The sequence below is a fragment of the Dermochelys coriacea genome, chromosome 7 (genome assembly GCF_009764565.3).
Source record: "Dermochelys coriacea isolate rDerCor1 chromosome 7, rDerCor1.pri.v4, whole genome shotgun sequence".
Lineage (NCBI taxonomy): Eukaryota > Metazoa > Chordata > Testudines > Dermochelyidae > Dermochelys > Dermochelys coriacea.
Genome location: NC_050074.1, coordinates 37616739 through 37635881, shown reverse-complemented (window position 1 = coordinate 37635881; position 19143 = coordinate 37616739). Strand labels below are relative to the sequence as shown.

Below are 19143 nucleotides of genomic sequence, written 5' to 3'. Positions count from 1 at the left end.
AATCAGTTTTCACATTCCCAAAGGCTTATTAGTTTGGCAGCTAAATCCTCCAAAGATTCCATCAGCACAGAATATGCTCCATCCTGAGGTTCAGGAGAACTTTCCCTACAATTTCTCCTCGTAGAGCGAGGGGCCTGAACTGTGTTGCCAGTAACCAGAACTCAGAACAGAGATCCTTGCCTATGCTCTCAGTGCTGCCCCAGCATTGTGGAAGAGTTGGGAGACAAGGAGGCGAGGAAGGGACTGGGATGAGCATAGGCAACCTTAAAATTTAGGAAATGAGAGAATTGAGTGCTTGATTTTACCACTTTAATGTTCTTTTAACATGGTCCTCTTTTTTTAAATGTAAAACACTTGATATGAAAAGAGGTACTTGCTAGCCTACTTTAGAACCATTAAGTCATTAAAGAAACAATCACTGTTTTGAGCTTGTGTGTTAAATTTTTTCTAAGACAGAGGTTCTCAGCCTGGGATCACTTTCCCTTAGGCATCAGGACCAGCTATTGGGGATGGGAAGATGGTTAAATATGAAGGTGTCCCAGGATGGCTCTGGAAAGGTTGAGAACCACAATTAAAACCTATAACAGTTGATCTGACAAGCACCTCTTGGCGTTTGGTAGTAACAAATAGGGAATGTCTACAGAGCTTTAACTTCAAAGCCCTGTCTATATAGCTATGTTTAGAGCACTAGCCTGAGCCCTGCTAATCTGGTCTATCAATCTGGGCTGAGAGGCTTGCTCCAAAATACCCTGTAGACATGCCCATAGTGGTCCTGCTATGAATATTTTAAAGCTCTGAATACCAAAAATATATTGGAGTCCCTTAAGGATGCCCTGTCAATGTATTAAATGCTCAGATCTGCTGGACATGTCATCCTGTTCCCTTAGCCTATCCAGTATTCTTCCAAAGCCATGTTCCTCAATCCTTTAAGTGGCCTATAGATGGGAAACAATGTTTTCTTAGTATTTCTGCTAGACAGAGACTTGGAATTCTACAGAAATTTGTCCTTAATTTCTTGTGGCTCTTACTTCATCTACGCAGGACAGGAAGGATGGTCTTGTGACTAAAGCACTTGGCTAGAGTGTGGCACATCAGGGTTTCATTTCCAATAATGACAGACCTCCTGTGTGACCCTGGGCTCATCACTTAATCTCTTCCTCAGATCCTCCTTTTGTACATGGGGAAGTAATACTTCTTGTTTCCCTCCTACCGTGGGTCTCATCTGTTTAGATTGTAAGCCCTTGAGGACAAGGGTCTCTTACAATATGTATGTATGTATGTATAACTGCCTCCCCCGCTGAGCTATAAGGGAAGGGATCTGGCAAATATTGGACAGATCACACTACACTGAACAAGCTGAGTAGAGTGGTGGACATTCATGGCACTTGAAGGGAGTTAACAGTCAGTCAAGGAAAGCCTCTATATCTTCTGACACTGGCTCCGAGAAAGAGGGTTGTCTGTTTTTTCATGCCACTTTTAACCTGTAGTCCTGTGCCTGCTGTTGCCCAAGATGGCCCCAGTTGCTACGGATAATCACTTCAAACTCTTGGGAGTGCCTCCTTACAATCACATGGTGTGATACAACGAACCCCTGAGTCACGGGGTAGATACACCCCGTCATGCGGTGTCAGGTCACGACAAATAAGGGGTTACAGCTAAAGTAGATGGGGTGCCCTAGCTTATAAAGCAGGGCAGCGCAGCCTAGTGGCCAGAGTCCTTGAGCAGCCCCCACACCATGTGATGGGTGTGGGGTAGGGCAGGGAAACCCAGGCCCACACTTCTCCATTAGCTCCTGGCCCAGGGCGCCTGTGAAACCAGTAATCCATGGTTCAGGTTGGTTTCCTATTTTAACAGTTGCATCCCCGGGTCACTTCCTACCCTTGGTTCCTGCTCTGTCAGTTCTCCTGGGGGGTGTCAGCCTTCTGGCTCACTCTTGTTCTCCAGAGTCAGTGGGGGTTCCATTGTCGATCCCACTGGCTTGGCCTCTGTGGTCTGTAGCTCCAGCAACTCCCTGGCAGGAGCCTGCAACTCACATCTGCTATCCTCTTCTGCCAGTCTAAACTGAGCTGGGCCACTCCCTTTTATATCCTGTCTCCAGGTTCAGCATGCCCAGCATGGCCTCTTTAGCCCACAATGTGCGGTTAACTGCATCTAGGTCAGTGCGGGATAGATATATCCCATCACACCCTGCATTCACACCACACACACTATTGTCAATCTTTTCAAATGACACTTTAAAAGGCGTAATTTGTACAAACTCATAACTTACTGATCAGTATTGTCCTGATAAAATGTGTGGCTACATTGTATGTGAAGTAATAAGATTCCACTGTATCATGTTATTAATACACATTCCAAACGGAGGTTGGCAAACAGATCTATCTCAAACAAAGGAATGTATGTTCTACTTAGTTTGCATTTAAGCAGTAAACAGAGTCATCAAGCAGGAAGGGAAACAAAGGAAGCTCAGACTGGTGGGGGAATAAACAGCAGGGCACATCCTTCCATTTTGTCTCCTGGTACACATCTGGAAATATTTTTCAAGAGTGGGACTGAAACCATAAAAATGAGGGACAAACACCACAAGGCACCTCTCTCATTCTCCTTCCCTGCCCATCATACTCACAGCCTTTGAAGCAACAAAGGAAGCATTTGTTGGATTCTGGGAGAAGGGGTCCTGACCCAAGAAGCTTGGTCAGTAACACTGCTGAAAGCATCTGGTTAGAAAACTTTGCTTTGAATTTAACACAGTATAAATTAGACACCAGTTGTGTTTTATCTTTACTTTTCTTGTAACCATTTCTTACTGTTGTGCCTCATTATTTGTACTCATTTAAAATCTCTCTCTTTGTAGACAGTAAACTTGTTTTATTGTTTTTCTCCAATCCAGTGTGTTTAAACTGAAGTGTTTGGGAAACTCCATTTGAGATGGCAAGTTGTATGCATATTATTTCTATTTTAAAAAAATGGACCTTTATATAAAACTTATATTGTCCAAGAGAAGGCTGGGCAATACAGGATGCACATTTCTGGGGCAAAAACTAAGCCTGGGAGTATGTTCGAGTCACCCTGCAGTATAACCAAGGCTGGTATGAGCCAAGATGTGGCTGGCTGGCTGTACCACACACAGGCATAGCTGGGAGTGACTTGCATGCTGGACCCTGTTTCTGAGCAGTCCGGGCTGGAGCCTACAGCAGCAAAGCATTGTAAAGTGGGCAAGGGTGACACAGCTACTCATTAGTCTGGATTATACCCTGATATACCGCCTGAAGAGCAGTGGGTTTTATGATCCATTTGTTTTTGGTTTTGTTTTTTCCCCCAGTGTACTCCAGGTTAATAGCTGAAACATGTTAATCTTTTTGAAAGAAATCTGTCTCTAAAAGAAGAGTTCCATATTTTTTTTAATCAGAGTTTATCAGGCTCATTTTTATTGATGGGAGGGTTTGGAGGATTTGCTCCATATCTGAGGCAATGGTTAGTCCAGGTATTAGTGGCACCCAACAGGGTGGTGTGCAACAAACTGCATATCAGCTGTACATGTACAGCACCAAGCACAATTGGGCCTTGATCTTAGCTTGGGCCACTGTTACGTAGTAACTAGCAAATGGGAGTCCTCAAGGCAAACTCTGCCCTCATTTACATAGACCTCAGTGTGTTGCATGAGTGTAACAAAAATGAATTAGTCCCTTGATTGTACTCTCAAATATCCAACTGAAAGTTACTCTTAATATCAGATGTAAAGCTGGAACCCTGGTGTTATATTGAATTATAATGAGGAAGGCCTTTTGTGTGTTGTGGCAGAGCATTGGCTTTGCCTCGGGGGGTCCTGCGCTTCTAGATAGTTAGGGTTTGCCTCAGAGGTTTGCTGTGACCCTCAATGTAGCCTCTCTCCCCTCCTAGAGGCAAGAGTTACAGCTTACTGAGTCACCTTCATCATCAGCCAGTCAATGGGTTTGGCATAAGAACCCTCTTTAGTCCTTTTCTTCCTTCTCAGGGAGCGTTTTTGTAGAGGTGTGGGGGGGAGGCTGGGAGGAACCAGGGCCCGCCCTCTTCTCCGGGTTCCAGCCCAGGGACCCTAATTGGCAGTGGAAACAGGTAGTTTTCCTTCTACCAGAGCTGTAGCCCTTCCCTGGGCTACTTCCCCAAACGACCCCTTATAGCACCTTCCTTGGTACCTGACTTCTCCTGGGTCTTCTTTCTTCCAGTCTTCCCACAACACACCTTCTTACCCCCAGCTCCTACCAGCCGGTCTCTCTGACAGGGCTTCCTTTTAAACTAGTCCCAGACAGTACTAAATGGGCTTCAGGTGATCTGATTAGCTGTTTTGCGGTGGCAAGCACTGGGAGGAGAAGCGGGGATGCAGTGCGCTCAGGGAAGGAGGCGGAGGTGAGGTGAGCTAGGGCGGGGAGCTTGGCTGCCGGTGGGTGCAGAGCAGCCCCAGAGCACCCACTGAGTCACTGCCTATGAGGTAAAATATTGGGTGCTCCTTCTCCCTGACCATCTGCAACAGGATGTCCCCTAACCCTACCTCGGATGCATCTGTTTGTGGGATGAATTCCTTGGTGAAATCTGGGGCTAGCAACATGGGGTTACTGCAGAGGGTAGTCCGTAGGTCCACAAATGCCCTCTCTGCTGTGTTGGACCATCTGACTGGATCAGGGCACGGGCCTTCACTAAGTCCATTAGGGGACTTGCCCTTGTAGCAAAATGAGGGATGAAACCCCCCATGCCCCACCCCCCCAGGAATGGTCAGACCTGCTTCTTATGACTCAGCTGGGGCCAATTTTGGATGGCCTCTAACTTATTCAGTTGGGGTTTTACCAGACCTTTTCCTACCACATAGCCAAGCTATTTGGCCTCCGTGAACCCTACGGCACACTTGACAGGGTTTGCCTTAAGGCCAGCTCACCTGAAGGTATCAAGGACCGCCTCCACCTTCTTCAAGTGGGTTTCCCAGTCTGCGGTATGAATAACCACGTCATCCAAGTAGTCTGCAGCATAGCTGGCATGGGGGCATAATAGCTTGTTCAAGAGGCTCTGAAAGGTAGTTGGGGCCCCATGTAGTCCAAAAGGGAGGACCGTATATTGGAAAAGACCCCCTGGTATAGAGAACACCATTTTTTCCTTCGCGTCTTTGGCTAGGGGAATCTGCCAGTACCCCTTTGTCAAGTCTAGGGTCGTCAAGTACCGGGCATTACCCAGATGGTCCACTAGTTCATCTATGCAAGGTCAAGAGTATGCCTCAACCTAGAATAGTTCAGCAGAAGTTGTTGCAGAACCTTGTGGTGCCATCAGGTTTGGGCACCAGCACTATCAGGCTGGACCACTGACTGTGGGATTCTTCGATGATCCCCATCTCCAGCATTTTTTTTACTTCCGCTTTTATTTCCTCCCTTTTGGCTGCTGGTACCCGGTAAGGCCTCATTGTTACTCTGGCCCCAGAGTTCGTGACAATGTGGTGATATGTCTTCGTTGTGTGACCTGGCTTTGTCGAGAATACATCTTGGTTCTGGATGATCATCTCAAATACCTCCTTCTTCTGGACTGGCGATAAATCTGGAGACACGCTCACCTGTTCAGGGGTTTTGTCCACTGGGTGCAGCTCTTCTTGAACAGCTGCACATGACTCCAGGAATGCCAGGATTTCAGAAGGTTGACATGTATATTTGCTCAAGTTTTTGATATCCTGGTTGTTGCACCTTGTAATTTACCCCCCCTACAGGTTCAACTATTTTGTAGGGTTCTTGCCACTGGACCAATAGCTTACTTTCTGCTGTGGGTACCAGTACCATTACTCGGTCGCCGGGTTGAAACTGCCAAACTTTAGCTTGATGGTTGTAGTAAGCTCACTGGGCCTCTTGGGCCTTTTCTAGGTGCTCCCTCACTATGGGAGTGACCCAGGCTATCCGGGCCCTCATTTGTAGCACATGCTCTATTACATTCTTCCCCTCAGTGGGCTCCTCCTCCCAAATTTCCTTGGCTATGTCCAAGATGCCTCGGGGGTGGCGTCTATACAATAGCTCAAAGGAGGAGAATCCGGTGAAAGCTAGGGGGACCTCATGGATGGCAAACATGATGTATGGTAATAGGTTGTCCCAATCTTTCCCATCCTTGCTTACCACCTTTTTTATCATGGCCTTGAGGGTCTGGTTAAATCTTTCCACCAGACCATCAGTTTGTGGGGGATGAACCGAGGTCTGCAGGGTCTGGACGTGGAGCAGGGAACACTGGTCCTTCATTAGCTTGGACATGAACGATGTTCCTTGTTCCATGAGGATTTCTTTTGGTAACCCTACCAGGGCAAAGATTTCCAAGAGTTCTTTGCTCTTGGAGGCTGTGTTTCGTAGGAGGACAGCTTCTGGATACCTGGCTACATAGTCTAGGATGAAAGCACATACTGGTGGCCTCGAGTCATCTTCTCTAGCGGCCCCACTAGATCCATGGTGATACGCTCAAACAGAACTTTGATGATTGGCAGGGGTACCAAAGGGGCTCTTAGATGTGGATGAGGGCTGTGCAATTGACATTCGGGACAGGAGGTGCAGTACTGCCAGACATCCTCATGTACCCCTGGCCAGAAGAACCTGCGCAAGATTCGCATCTGTCCTTCAAAAAGGTGACTGTGGGCAAGGTTTAATATTATCCTCTGGTGTTTCCAGGGTAATAGGGGCTGGTGTACCTCTTGCTCCTGCATGCGCATGACCTGGTACAGGAGGTCCTTCTTGATTATGAAGTACGGCCCGGCTCTTAAGGTTTTCCCGCTATGGGTACCTCATCTATCTCGGCCACCTCCTTCCTGGCGCTCTCATACCTTGAGTCCTCCACTTGGTCCCATCTGAAAGTTGCCCTCCCGGGACTTATCAGCTGGAACTCTGAAGGATCTTCAATCCTCTCAGCCGGCTCTGTGGGGTTGGGGTTGGAACCGGTTTCGGAACCTTCCCACATCTCGGGGTCCTTCCTTTTAGTAGCCCATGTCTGCCCACCTACACAGGTGGCCCTTTCCTCTTATAGCAGGATTTGGGTACCCAAGGCCTTGGCAGCCCTCCTTTCCCTTTTGGTCTTGCTGTCTTTTGGAGTCTGCCTGACTTAATTGCTTCTAGCACCTTCCTGACTGCTCTGGAGTAGCCCCTGCCCTGGTCACTCAGGAAACAGAAAACTATTCATCCAGTGTGTTTTCCTTCTCCCAGACTCCTGCACCCAACCAATCTGGGTTTGTCACAGTATGCAAGAACCAAATAGTTTGCAAACTTAGTGTAGGTTGATTCATGTTTAGAACACTCAGTGAGCTACGGTAATCCAACCCAAAATGACTGCTTGGCGGTTGTATTAGCTTCCCCCCAACATAAGTTAAAACATATGGTTCTAATCTACTCTACAAAGTTAGTAAAGTGAAAGGAGGGGAAACATAGATTACCACTATAGGTTTAACACAGAATATACTGACTATCTTAGTAAAGTGAATTGTTTTGGATACTTAAATACTCTAATCTCCCACTAAAAATCAAAACAATGTTATAGAAGAAAATCCTTCATATGAAGTACATGGCAGTTTACCTCCCATTCCAGCTATGTTTCTGCTGAGGACACTGGACCTAACCCTTACTGAAAAAGCCATGAGATTTTTAACGTTCACTCAAAATGACTGGGAGATCAATTTGAGAGTTTCTGTAGAAAATACAGAGCATGAGCTACAGTATTCAAGATAAAGGGTGCCAAGTCAATTCTAACAATATCCAAACCAGTGATTTGCAGGGAAGCTAGGTATATCATACCTGATGTTTAGACCACTAAGACAACCCCTTCAGCAAAGAACTGAAATTTGATTGAGAGTTAAGCCTAGAAATCTCCTGAGTTCACTTAACTGTGCTGAGGTATTACAGTGCATGCAGGGCTGCATTTTCAGTCTAGCATGCAGGGATATAACTTCACAACTCCCATGAGTCACATAGCTAAATTTCTGCACAGCTTGATGAAAACGAACCCAGTAATAGATCTATATCTGGCAAATCATTTGGAGAGCTCTAACCTGTAGGCAAACTTCCAAAGGAGCTACCACTGTGAATGCATTGTCACTGCAATCAACTCCAGTTATGGAGCCATAGTACTGAATAAGCAATAAATGGATATGTAAACACACACTTATTTTTAAACCTCAGTATCAGACATTTCATGATATTTCAAGGCAACACAGCATGGGCTAACTGAAGATGTAACTGTTTTTAATTGCTTCTGCAATGAGACCTTGTTTAAATCTATAGTGAATTCTTATAGTTTGGTTATAAACCTTTCAAAAATGAGGCTTTATTAATAAAACCTCAAAATGGAGTCATGCTAGTGGGAAAAGAAACAGGCACAAAAAAAGGCATATGCGTCATAAAAGCTAATTCCTATTTCTGGTTTAATGTTCAAACAGGGAAAGACAACCTCAAAGATTACTTGTCCTGTCCCATTTATTTTTTCCTAAATACCAGGAAGGTGCAATCCCAAACTTAGTGAAAGGAGAAAAATATGCAGCAGACTAGCACTTGTCCTTTTCTCAGCCTCGTCCTCCCAGCTTTCCAAAACAAACAACACCCACCTAGTCATGATCTTTGACCTTTAACTTTGATAATTTCCAGACAAAATTGTCCTCTGTATGTCAGTTCACAACCAACAGACTCCTATTAAAAATATGGAAGTCAAAAAATTAGTCTCACCATCCATCCCTGTAAGACTTACTAAAGGAAGCCTGAAAACTTCCTTTCCCCAATAGCTTCTATTTACTGCCATCATCCTGTTTTGTGATCTCACAGAGAAATCTAGAGGGCTGAGAAAGCGCCCCAAAGTGACTGGAAGGATGCACACAGAGGGTTAACAATTCTAAGAGGTGGGAGAATGAGGGGAATATTCTAAGACTGTCAGAATGATTTGCCTTTCCAAAAGGCTCTTATGCACTCTTTGTTAGCAGAAATACCTGATGCTGGACCCACACACACTGAACTCGAGTGTCACATGGGTGATAGAGCTAAAAAAGGAAAACCCACAATCTTCATTTAAACTAAACCCAAGATGTTAGCATTTTCTCTTGAGCTAGTTTACGGTGTCTTTTCCAAAACTGCCTGCAATTTCCCCTGAATTTTAATATTCTCCTTTTTTTAGTTTTGTGCTTTTTCACTATTTTATTTTTAGATTCTAGATTTCACAGTGGCCTTTACAGTCTGCTTGACGCCAGCAAATGTAACTAGATATCAAGCCCCTGAGAGCCAGGAATTGCAGCCATGATCAGCATGCTGCCAAGGGCACAAACCTTGGCACTGGCCAAAACCAAATAGTCTGAATCCTCTATTTATCTTACATCAGGGCCTGGAAAGGGATCCGGAGAAGTTCATCAAAAGGCACAGAGGAAGAGCTGTGAAGGTTTAGTGGTGTGTAAATAGAAATCAAAGATGCAATCTGCTATAGATTTCTGTGATCAAAACTAAGCCCAGCGATATTTACAGAAAATAGAGCTATTTCACCTTCTAGTAATGTAACAGGACAAACACGCACAATGTAGATCCCTTTTTTAAAGGCTTGTATCAACAAGGTTGACACTACCCATACTGTCTGGGTATTTACTGACTATCTTAACAAATCAGTAAACTGGTAAAATTGACTTTTTTTAGAAGACTATAGTAGATCAGAAACTCCTTTATGTTCTGGTTTCAGAGTAGCAGCCGTGTTAGTCTATATTTGCAAAAAGAAAAGGAGTACTTGTGGCACCTTAGAGACCCCCTCACCCCTTCTTGCTGGCAATAGCTTATCTTAAGTGATCACTCTCCTTACAGTGTGTATGATAAAACTCATTGTTTCATGTTCTCTGTGTGTGTATATAAATCTCCCCACTGTATTTTCCACTGAACGCATCCGATGAAGTGAGCTGTAGCTCACGAAAGCTTGTGCTCTAATAAATTTGTTAGTCTCTAAGGTGCCACAAGTACTCCTTTTCTTTTTTCCTTTATGGTCTCTGGCATTGGGCCCCTGAGCAACTGGTGCCAGTCTATAGCTGCTAGCAGGAGGTTCAGAAGCTCTAACATTGTCCCAGAGCCATACTATGATGGTATTTGCTGAGACTTTGGAGAAGGCTCCCAGGGCAGAAAGCCCACTGACCTGTGCTATGTGAGATTACAGTTGTAGAAAGTGACCACAGACTCTCCTCCACCAGAGAACCTGTGTAGATTAGCACAACCTTAAAAGTGGGTAGTACTGGCTAGGGAATGGGTGTGACCACTTTGGTAGAGGATACATGGAATCAGCATGTTCCCAGATTAGCCTCTTCTGTCAGGGCTCTGAGATTCCAAACTATAATTTAAGGCTTCCCTAGCCAGGCAGAAACCCTCAGGAGAATGAGGATGGCAGCAGTTAATACCCTGTAATACAGAGGGCCAGCCTGTTGTATGGAGGTGGTGTATATTGCACCTCCATGCTTCAGCCAGTCTGCCTGAAGTGAGACCTTTAACTTCTCATCTTTTCAGAGCCATCAGACAATACAAAGCAGTGCTCTCACCATGTGAGTTTTGGGTGCTGCACTGAGGAAACTGATGTTTGTGCTGGGTAGGAATGAAGCTAAATATGCTGGGAGGCTTGGATTGGCCTTGGGAGGTTCCTGAGGACAGTGCAAATGTTGTTAAATCACCAATGCCTCACACAATAAAAGCTGAGTTAGCGGTGATGGCCATGATTTCTATAGCAGTGCAAATCACAGCACCTCTGACACAGAACCACAGAGGGGTGAATTTATGTTAGAGCTGCTGGACACCCAAGAAGCTTGTAAGCCCTGTGTATGTAAATATTTCTAGGGTTGATGGCAAATCCTGTGCATTAGCATAAACATAAGTTCTTCAGTTATACACTCAAATGCTAGTGAGTTTTGTTGTGACCATAATCATTGTGCTGAGTAATCTCCTTCAGTAAACAGTTTCTTTAAACTAATCTCTAGGAAAGATAGCTTCCCACACTGTCATGTTTCCTGCATTTGTATACAGACTTGTTATAAGCTTTCCCTGAGTGACCTTTCTTCTCCCTGGGCAGTGCTTGGATGCAGTAGTGGGGAACTAGAAATCTAGGCAAGGGGAGATATTGGTTTAATATTTAACCCCTGAGAGACTTGTTTCACTATATTTCAGTTAAGAGTTACTTGACTTACACTATGTATCTAAAGGAGATTCTAAACTGAGACTAGAGAAATACCACTGAGAGTGCAGTTGCATGGTTCAGAAGTTAAAAAAAAAAAAAAATAAAATAAAAATTTAGGACCAAATTGTGAGTTCCTTCCTCCATCCTCTCTGAGACAAAACATAAGCTTCAGTGGGAGTTTAGGATGAATAAAAATTAAGTACCTCAAGATTTGATTAAAGATGACTACATTGATAGTAGAAATTTGTTAGAGGCTACCTCAGTGAGAGCTACGTAATGTGGTAACAGACAAATTTAGGAATAGTTTTTGTATTTGAAATCATTCTAACTTCAGTTTTCAATTTCTTGGTCATAAACTGTTCCAGTTCTATTCTTCAATATACACAGCTCACATTGACTTCAGTGGGAACTGCACACCTGAATGGATTCAAAATGGCTGCAGTGAAGGAAACAACTGAAAATACCCACCTGAACCTTCCTATGTGGTGGGAAGAAGAGTGCAGAAGATTGTATAAAGTAAGATGGGTAGGCCTTTAACATCACGTGGAGAGATTGCAGGGAAGTATGACTAGTATGACGCACATAAACTTTTAAAAGTTTGGGAAACAATAACATAGACTATAATTAAGCTGCTGGCTTTATATTGAGAGGTGGATTCAACTGCACAATCAAGAGAGCTGGAGTGTTCTAATCTAGAGAAACCAATTCAGGCTACTTCTAATTGAACTCAAACTGCAAAAAAGCCCTGGGATATTTATAGTACAAGCATCAATCATCAGAACAAGCTCAATGAGAATAATAATTTGAGCCAGAATACGTACCTTGCAACTACTGCTGGTTTTAAAAGGAAACTGTGGAGATGACATAAAGCACGCAAAACAGCAGACATCATGGAAAAACCACTTGAAAGTGCAAATTATTCCAGTTTTTAAAGACTTAGTTTTACAATAGTAAAGACTGTTTGAACTCATGTATTTCTATAGGTCTTGTCACTAACTTACAAAATTAAGAGTTATGATAGACAAAAATGAGCAAATGCCTGTACAGTATCTTTGTCAATTTACAGTTCTGAGTCTTTCCTCACCTATTCTTTCCAGAACCTCAGATGAATATTCTTCTACTCCCAGTATCATCTACCAACTTTTATTACTTGTATTAAAATAGCATCTAGAGGTCTTCCAGCCCTGCTGTGCTAGACATGGTATAAACCTATACTTGTTCCTCTGAGATTTTTATCTTGCACAGTTAAAATGAAAGGTCAAACTAAAGCTATGCTATGAAACAGTAGCTGAATTGTTTAAAATGGTATAAGAACACTACCTCCTATTTCTTCCTTCTGGTAATAGGCCTGCAGTACCACACCCTGTTGGCATGTTCTTGTTCCTCCTGGGAAAGGCTTAAGTGTATTTTGCTGAATACTGCAGTGATGGCACCAATGCAAGAATCTAGATAACTGGAACCAGAGTCATCTAATCCTGCTCAGAGCAAGTTTAGGTGACATTGGTTTAAAATGCCTGTGGCTGCAGATATCTTGGGTGAAATCTTCAAAAGTTCCTAAGAGACTTAGGCTCCTAGGTGCTTTTGAAACCCCCACCCCCTTACAGCTACACTATTGCTGCTACCATTGAAACAGTCATTGGGGTGGTTTTAGTGGAAGGAGGGTGAAAGGCTTATGTTGACAAGGCAGACTCATTACCCCACTCTGATATAAAATGGGTGAGAGTCTCTCACTAGAGAGGATCTCTGGTAAGGACTGACAAATCCTAATGGAGAAAACTTAAGTACTACCTGATTTTATTGTTAATGGAGCCAAACCTTCTGAAGAGGTGAGTTGACTCAAGCAGGCATGGACTTTTAGATCCTAATGGGGGAATGCACCTGTTCACACTTCTCTTTAATTGGTGGTGAGAAATGATGTCCATCAAATATTAACCAATAAATATCTGCACCTGCTGTAGTTGCAGAGTTCAAACCTGGGTCAGCTAATGTGAAACATGGTGCATGAAAGTCACTTATTTACTATGAAACTAAGCTCATGCTTTTATTGTATTAATATTCAAAAATCCCAAATCAGAGGTCACTGAGAGTTGATCCCTAATCTCTTTAGAATCTCTTGATGTGAGGGCAGAGCTAACTCTGGGAGAACAGTCAACTCATAAGCAAACGGGAGTTTGGCAAGGGAGTTCTTTAAGTGAAGGAGGAGTAACAATGTGACTCTTGGGGTAAGTTTTTGTTCTGTGCTTGCTTGATTGAAGTTTATAATGTGATCTATTCAGGGGGGTGGGGGGGCTGTGCACTGAGCTTAGTGGCCTGCTTGGCAAGGCTGTGAGCTCCCTAATGAGGCTGTAACCTGCCATCCTTTGATCTCTTGTCCCTTTACGATCCCTTGATGAGGGGTTGGGGCTAATTCAGGGAGCACAGAGGGTTTAAAAAGCCATCTCATAAATGGCCAGAGGAGCTAGTAAACATGAGCAGCAAAATATGGGAATGGATGGAGCGTGAGAGCAAGATACTTCTAAATACCCTCTAAACTTAGGCCAATAACATCCTACCCTGCCCCCAAAAAATCTCCCCCAAAACACACACAAATCCACACACAAAGAACAAACAAAAAATCCTCCACAAGAGTAAAACTAATGGAGGTAGAAGCAGGGGTGCTGGAACAATTTGTATAGTGGGGGTGCTGAGAGCCATTGAATCACATTGTAAACCCTATATATGATGGAAACCATTTCATGGCCCTCAGAGTATGGGCTCTTGAAACCAGAGTGGCTGAACTGGAGGAACTACTGGAGACATAGGGACGTACCTAAGACTTCCCAGGACGTAGTAGAGCAGTACAAAATGCATAGGCATGACTGAGCACTTTGCATTGGTGCCTGCAAGCTGCATGGAAACGTTTTAAAAACACCATAATAGAGCTTCAAAATATATATGTGTACTCCAAATAAAAAAAATAGTAAAAGGACCCCCCAAAAAGCCACAATGTTTAAACAACACAGTAAAAGAGGTGCTTAGAAACAAAGACATCCTTTAAAAACTGGAAGTCAAATCCTACTGAAGAAAATTGAAAGGAACATAAATTCTAGCAAATCAAATGTAAAAGTATAATTAGGCAGTCCAAAAAAGAAGTTGAAGAGCACCTAGCAAAAGAGAATAAAAATTTGCAGTTAGTTTTTGTAAGTACAGCAGAAGCAGGAAGCCTGCCAATTGCTGGGGCCAGCAGAGGATTGAGGTACTAAAGGAGCACTCACGGAAGACAAAGCCGTTGTGGAGAAGCTAAATGAATTATTTGCATCAGTCTTCACTGCAGAGGATCTGAGGCAGATTTCCACACCTGAGCCATTCTTTTTAGCTGACAATTCTGAGGAAGTGTCTTGGATTGAGGTGTCAATAGAAGATGTTTTGGAACAGATTGATAAATTAAACAGTAATGAGTCACTAGGACTTGTTGGTATTCACCTGAGAATTCTGAAGGAACTCAAATATCAAATTGCATTACTAACTGGTATGTAACCTAATGCTTAAATCAGCCTCTGTACCAAATGACTGCTGGATTGCTAATATTATGCCAATTTTTCAAAAAAGGCTCCACAGGCAATCCTGGCAATTATAGGCTGGTAAGCCTGACAACAGTCAACAGTACCACACAAATTGGTTGAAACCATAGTAAAGAACAGAAATATCAGACATGTAGGTGAACACTGAGAGGCGATGTGGCGGCAGGGACATGTGGGGTCACATGCCCCCTCAGATTTGTTGCTTGGCTTGTACTGAGCATGCTCACACAGACAGAGCGTACTCAGTAACACTGTTGAAGCTGGCTGCTGTCACTCTGCTCCTCCTCCCCTCCCCATGACTGGCAGGCACAGATTGTCTCTGTGAACACTATATGTTGGGGTGGAGTCAACATGGCTTTTGTAAAGGGAAATCTTGCCTCATCAAACTATTGGAATTCTTTTAGGGAGTCAACAAACATGTGGACAAGGGTGATATAGTGTACTTGGACTTTCAGAAAGCCTTTGACAAAGTCTCTCACCAAAGGCTCTGAGAAAAGTAAGGTGTCGTGGGATAAGAGGGAAGGTCCTCTCTTAGATCAATAACTAGTTAAAAGATAGAAACAATTGTCAGGAATAAATGGTCAATTTTCAGAGTGCGGATAGGTAAATAGTGGGGTCCCCCAAAGGATCTGTACTAGAAAACTGGATGGATCACTTGATAAATTGTTCTTTTCAATGTTCTTTTCATTCCCTCTGAAGCATCTGGCACTGTCAGAAGACAGGATACTGGGCTACATGGACCATTGGTAGGGCTCCGTGTTTGTCATGGAGGTCACAGAAGTCATGGATTCTGTGACGTCCTGCAACCTCCGTGACTTCTGCAGCAGCCAGTGTGGCTGACCCCAGGGCCGCCCAAACATTGGCCGATGTGGCTGGCCCTGGGACCGCCTGAGCAGCGGTCCTGAGGGCAGCGGGAGCAGCCGCAGCTCAGTGGCTCCGAACAGTTGTCCTGGGGTGGCTGGTGCAGTGGCTGGCCCCAGGGCTCCTCGCTCCTGGTAGTGACCAGAGCAGCTGTGGGCCCCCTGGAGCTCCCCCCTCCCGGCACCCTCCTAAGATTAAATCAGGGGTATTTATGATATAAGTCATGGACAGGTCATGGGCCATGATTTTTTGTTTCTTGCCCGTGACCTGTCCATGACTTTTACAAAAATACCCATGATTAAATCATAGCCTTGACTATTGGTCTGATCCAGTATGGCCATTCTTATGAGCTCTTCACAGCAGGCTCTTAGACGCTCCCAGAATCTGGTCCTAGCTTTGAATTTAAAGAATTTGGCCATCATTGGAGCAAAAATAAGGGAAATGAAGAATAATTAACACTTAAGGCTTCAGAGCACCGTACCAACACTAACCACTTCATTAATGAAGTATGTTTGCAAGTATAAATCTATATTTAACAGTTAAATAATTCCAACAATGCTGTGCTTGATTTGAAAGAGCTTCAGCATCCAGGATCTTTTTGTTTAACTGCCAACGGAAATTGTGTACTGTACATGACACTAGCCCATTTAGGGACAGATTTCAGCCTTCGGAGATTGCCTGGAGTGAAGCTTGCATGGCACCTGGCTCTACAGTAACTCCTCACTTAATGTCCTCCTGGTTCACGTTGTTTCATTGTTGTGTCACTGATCTATTAGAGGACATACTCATTTAAAGTTGGGCAATGTTTGCTTATAACGTTGTCACCTGTTAACGGATGGGGCTTGGAACCAGGGTGGGCCGGCAGCCCCCCTATCAGCTCTCCTCCGCCACCCCCAGTGCCTTCTGCCCGCTGGTGGGCCCTGTGGATCAGCAACTTTCCCCTCCCTCCCCCTCCCTTCCCGCCCCAGCAAGCACCTCTTTTGCAGGGTTCAGGAGGCTTTGGGAGGGAGGGGAGAGGAGGGAGGAGACAGCACTCTCGGGGGAGGGGGTGGAGTGGGGCGGGCCTGGGGCAGAGCCCGGGGTTGAGCACCCCCCGGCACTTTGAGTAGTCGGCGCCTGTGCAGCCATGTATATGCCCTCTCGAGGAGGGAGTGGTGCGCTCCAGTGGGATAGCACGGGTTCATCATCACATTCAGTTTCCGCAGGGAAGCGTTTGCAGCCACTGCGGTGCATCTATTGTGTCTCCTCCCTCCTGCCTCCTTCGAATCTGCCTTGTAGAGTGTTAGGCTACATTAACAACAACTTGTTAACCCTTGAGGGCTCAGCTGAGTGCTAGTTCATCATTTAGCAGCAAGGCATTCCCTGGGAAATATCCCACCTGATATCAGCATAGTTGCTTTAGGAGAAGCTCGGGGAGCTCATGAGCAGGCCCCCAGACAATCCTCTGATTAGAACTTGTTTAAAACTTATATTGTGTATGTCTATAATGTCTTTTGTTTGTCGAAAAAATTTCCCTGGAACCTAACCACTCCCTCCCACCCACCCCATTTACATTAATTCCAATGGGGACATTGGATTCGCTTAACATAGTTTCACGGAAATTCGCGTTTTTTCAAGAACATAACTACAACATTAAGCGAGGAGTTACTGTATTCAGAATTACTCCTTATTCTTATGGAGTCCAATCCTGGAAGTCCAAAGAAAAGCTATATTTGTGTGCCTCTGGAGCTACCACATGAGGACTGGGGAACATTTTCACTTTGGAGTGAAGGACTATACAGAAGTCCTGGGATACCCGCATAACATAGCCAGATGTAGTCCAGCTAGGTATACTTAGATGGTGGTAAATCATTTGCTTCTTTGCTGATTTTTGGCCTTCAGGATTTACGTTTTACATGGAATGCTCGTCACCCACATTTACTAGTGGGGACAGACCTTTTGAAGTAGTTACATGTCAGGATACTCCCACAGATGGGAATGGATATATTGTAAAGTGACCATTTAAACTGTCAACTCTGAAGTACTTTGAACATACTCTTGCCTTAAGAAATATTCCCCTTCTCACACACACTGATAATTTACGGATATAGAGTTATCTTAATCTGTTCTTGTCAATACACTAACAGATTTTTTTTTTATAATATCATAACATACTTTGTACTTCCTCATAACTAATTGCTTAAGTAAAGGAAGATTACTGCATCAACTAGAATGACTCCAGCTGTTCTGGTGACAAAAAAGAACATTGTATTTTCAAAGACTTATATAAAACAAAGACAACTTAAGTTCCAAACATATAGCTTTGCCGCTGACTTGCATGTGCTTTGTGACTCTTGGTGTAGTTTCTGTACTTTGTTACTAGCCTACTAGTTTTGAGTCTGATCTACACTTGCTTCTTTGGATCAGGACCACCAACCTGTCAGACAGGCTCTTCTGCCAGGCAGGAGTGTGCACATTTTCAAGAATAGAGACTGGCATCAGGCAGACAGACTTGTATAACTGCAGCAGTTAAGGACCCTGATTGTGTGATTAACTTCAGGACCAAAGCGTATAACTCTGCTGCTGCAAAGAAATAGCAAATCTATGACATACATTTTCAGATCCCACGATCTGACACTGAGATTAAAGATAACATTTAATTAAAAGGTCAAATAACAATTCATAGTCTGATCCTTTTTTCTCAGGCTTTTTTTTTGGGGGGGGGAATCTTTTGGAAGCTTAATCAATTTCTACCTTTTTATCAAAATGCATTTTATTCCATCACTCCAACAGGTTTTGTTATTGGCTGGCCTCTGTGAGAAGCCCTACTACAGGTTTTGTTTTTAAGGGAAAAAAATAGTAGTTAGCTTTTTTGGGGGCAAAAATGCTTATCAGCATTACATGGTCGTCTTATACAAATTTCCATAGCATCGATCACTGTAGTATCTTAAGCAGCTATAATACTTACAATTTCTCTAGTACCTTCCATACAGGATTTCAAAGTACTTGATTATATAATTCTGAGATTGAGAGAGTAAGTATTATCATTTTACAGACTGAGAAACTGAGGCAAACAAGATAAGAGACACAGGAACTAAGTCTGAGCTGGGAAGAGAATTCTAATCAGAGTGATACATCAGCTCTAGAACTAGTCACCAAGCTCTGTCTTTCTACTTCCAAGAGGTATATCATGCAATGTGGCTCAATGACCAACCACAATTAATGAATGTCTGGGACACAGATAATTCTGGAAATGATGGTATAGAATAAACAATGCAGAAGGAAATATACTGGAGGTAATAGGCTTCTCTATTTTTTATGCATCAGAAAAACTAATGAACAGACAAATTCAACATTGTGGTGTAACGTTTAATTTAAAGCAAGGGACTGTGAACCAGGACTTCTGGGTTTTAGTTTTCGCTCTGCAACTGACTTGTCATGTGATTATGGGGACAAGTCACGTAACTTCTCTACCAGTTTCTCTATTTGTAAAATGGAAAATACAGTAGAATCGCTTTTTGATACTGCTTGTGTAGCAGCAGTAAATATGTTTGGATAATCAAGAGTTTGGAAAACTAAATCAATAGAG

The 19143-nt window shown here is 43.7% G+C and overlaps 1 long non-coding RNA gene across 3 annotated transcripts in view; it reads left to right on the top strand.

Moving 5' to 3' along the window:
• Positions 1–19143, top strand: part of LOC122461103 — an 80317-nt gene that overhangs the window by 53588 nt on the left and 7586 nt on the right. For 2 of the 3 annotated variants that reach the window (XR_006282835.1, XR_006282837.1), the window contains one exon: positions 18610–18737. The exons of the other annotated variant lie outside the window; for it this stretch is intronic. This is a non-coding gene — a long non-coding RNA (uncharacterized LOC122461103). The remainder of the gene's footprint in view (positions 1–18609; positions 18738–19143) is intronic. 3 annotated transcript variants of the gene reach the window in all.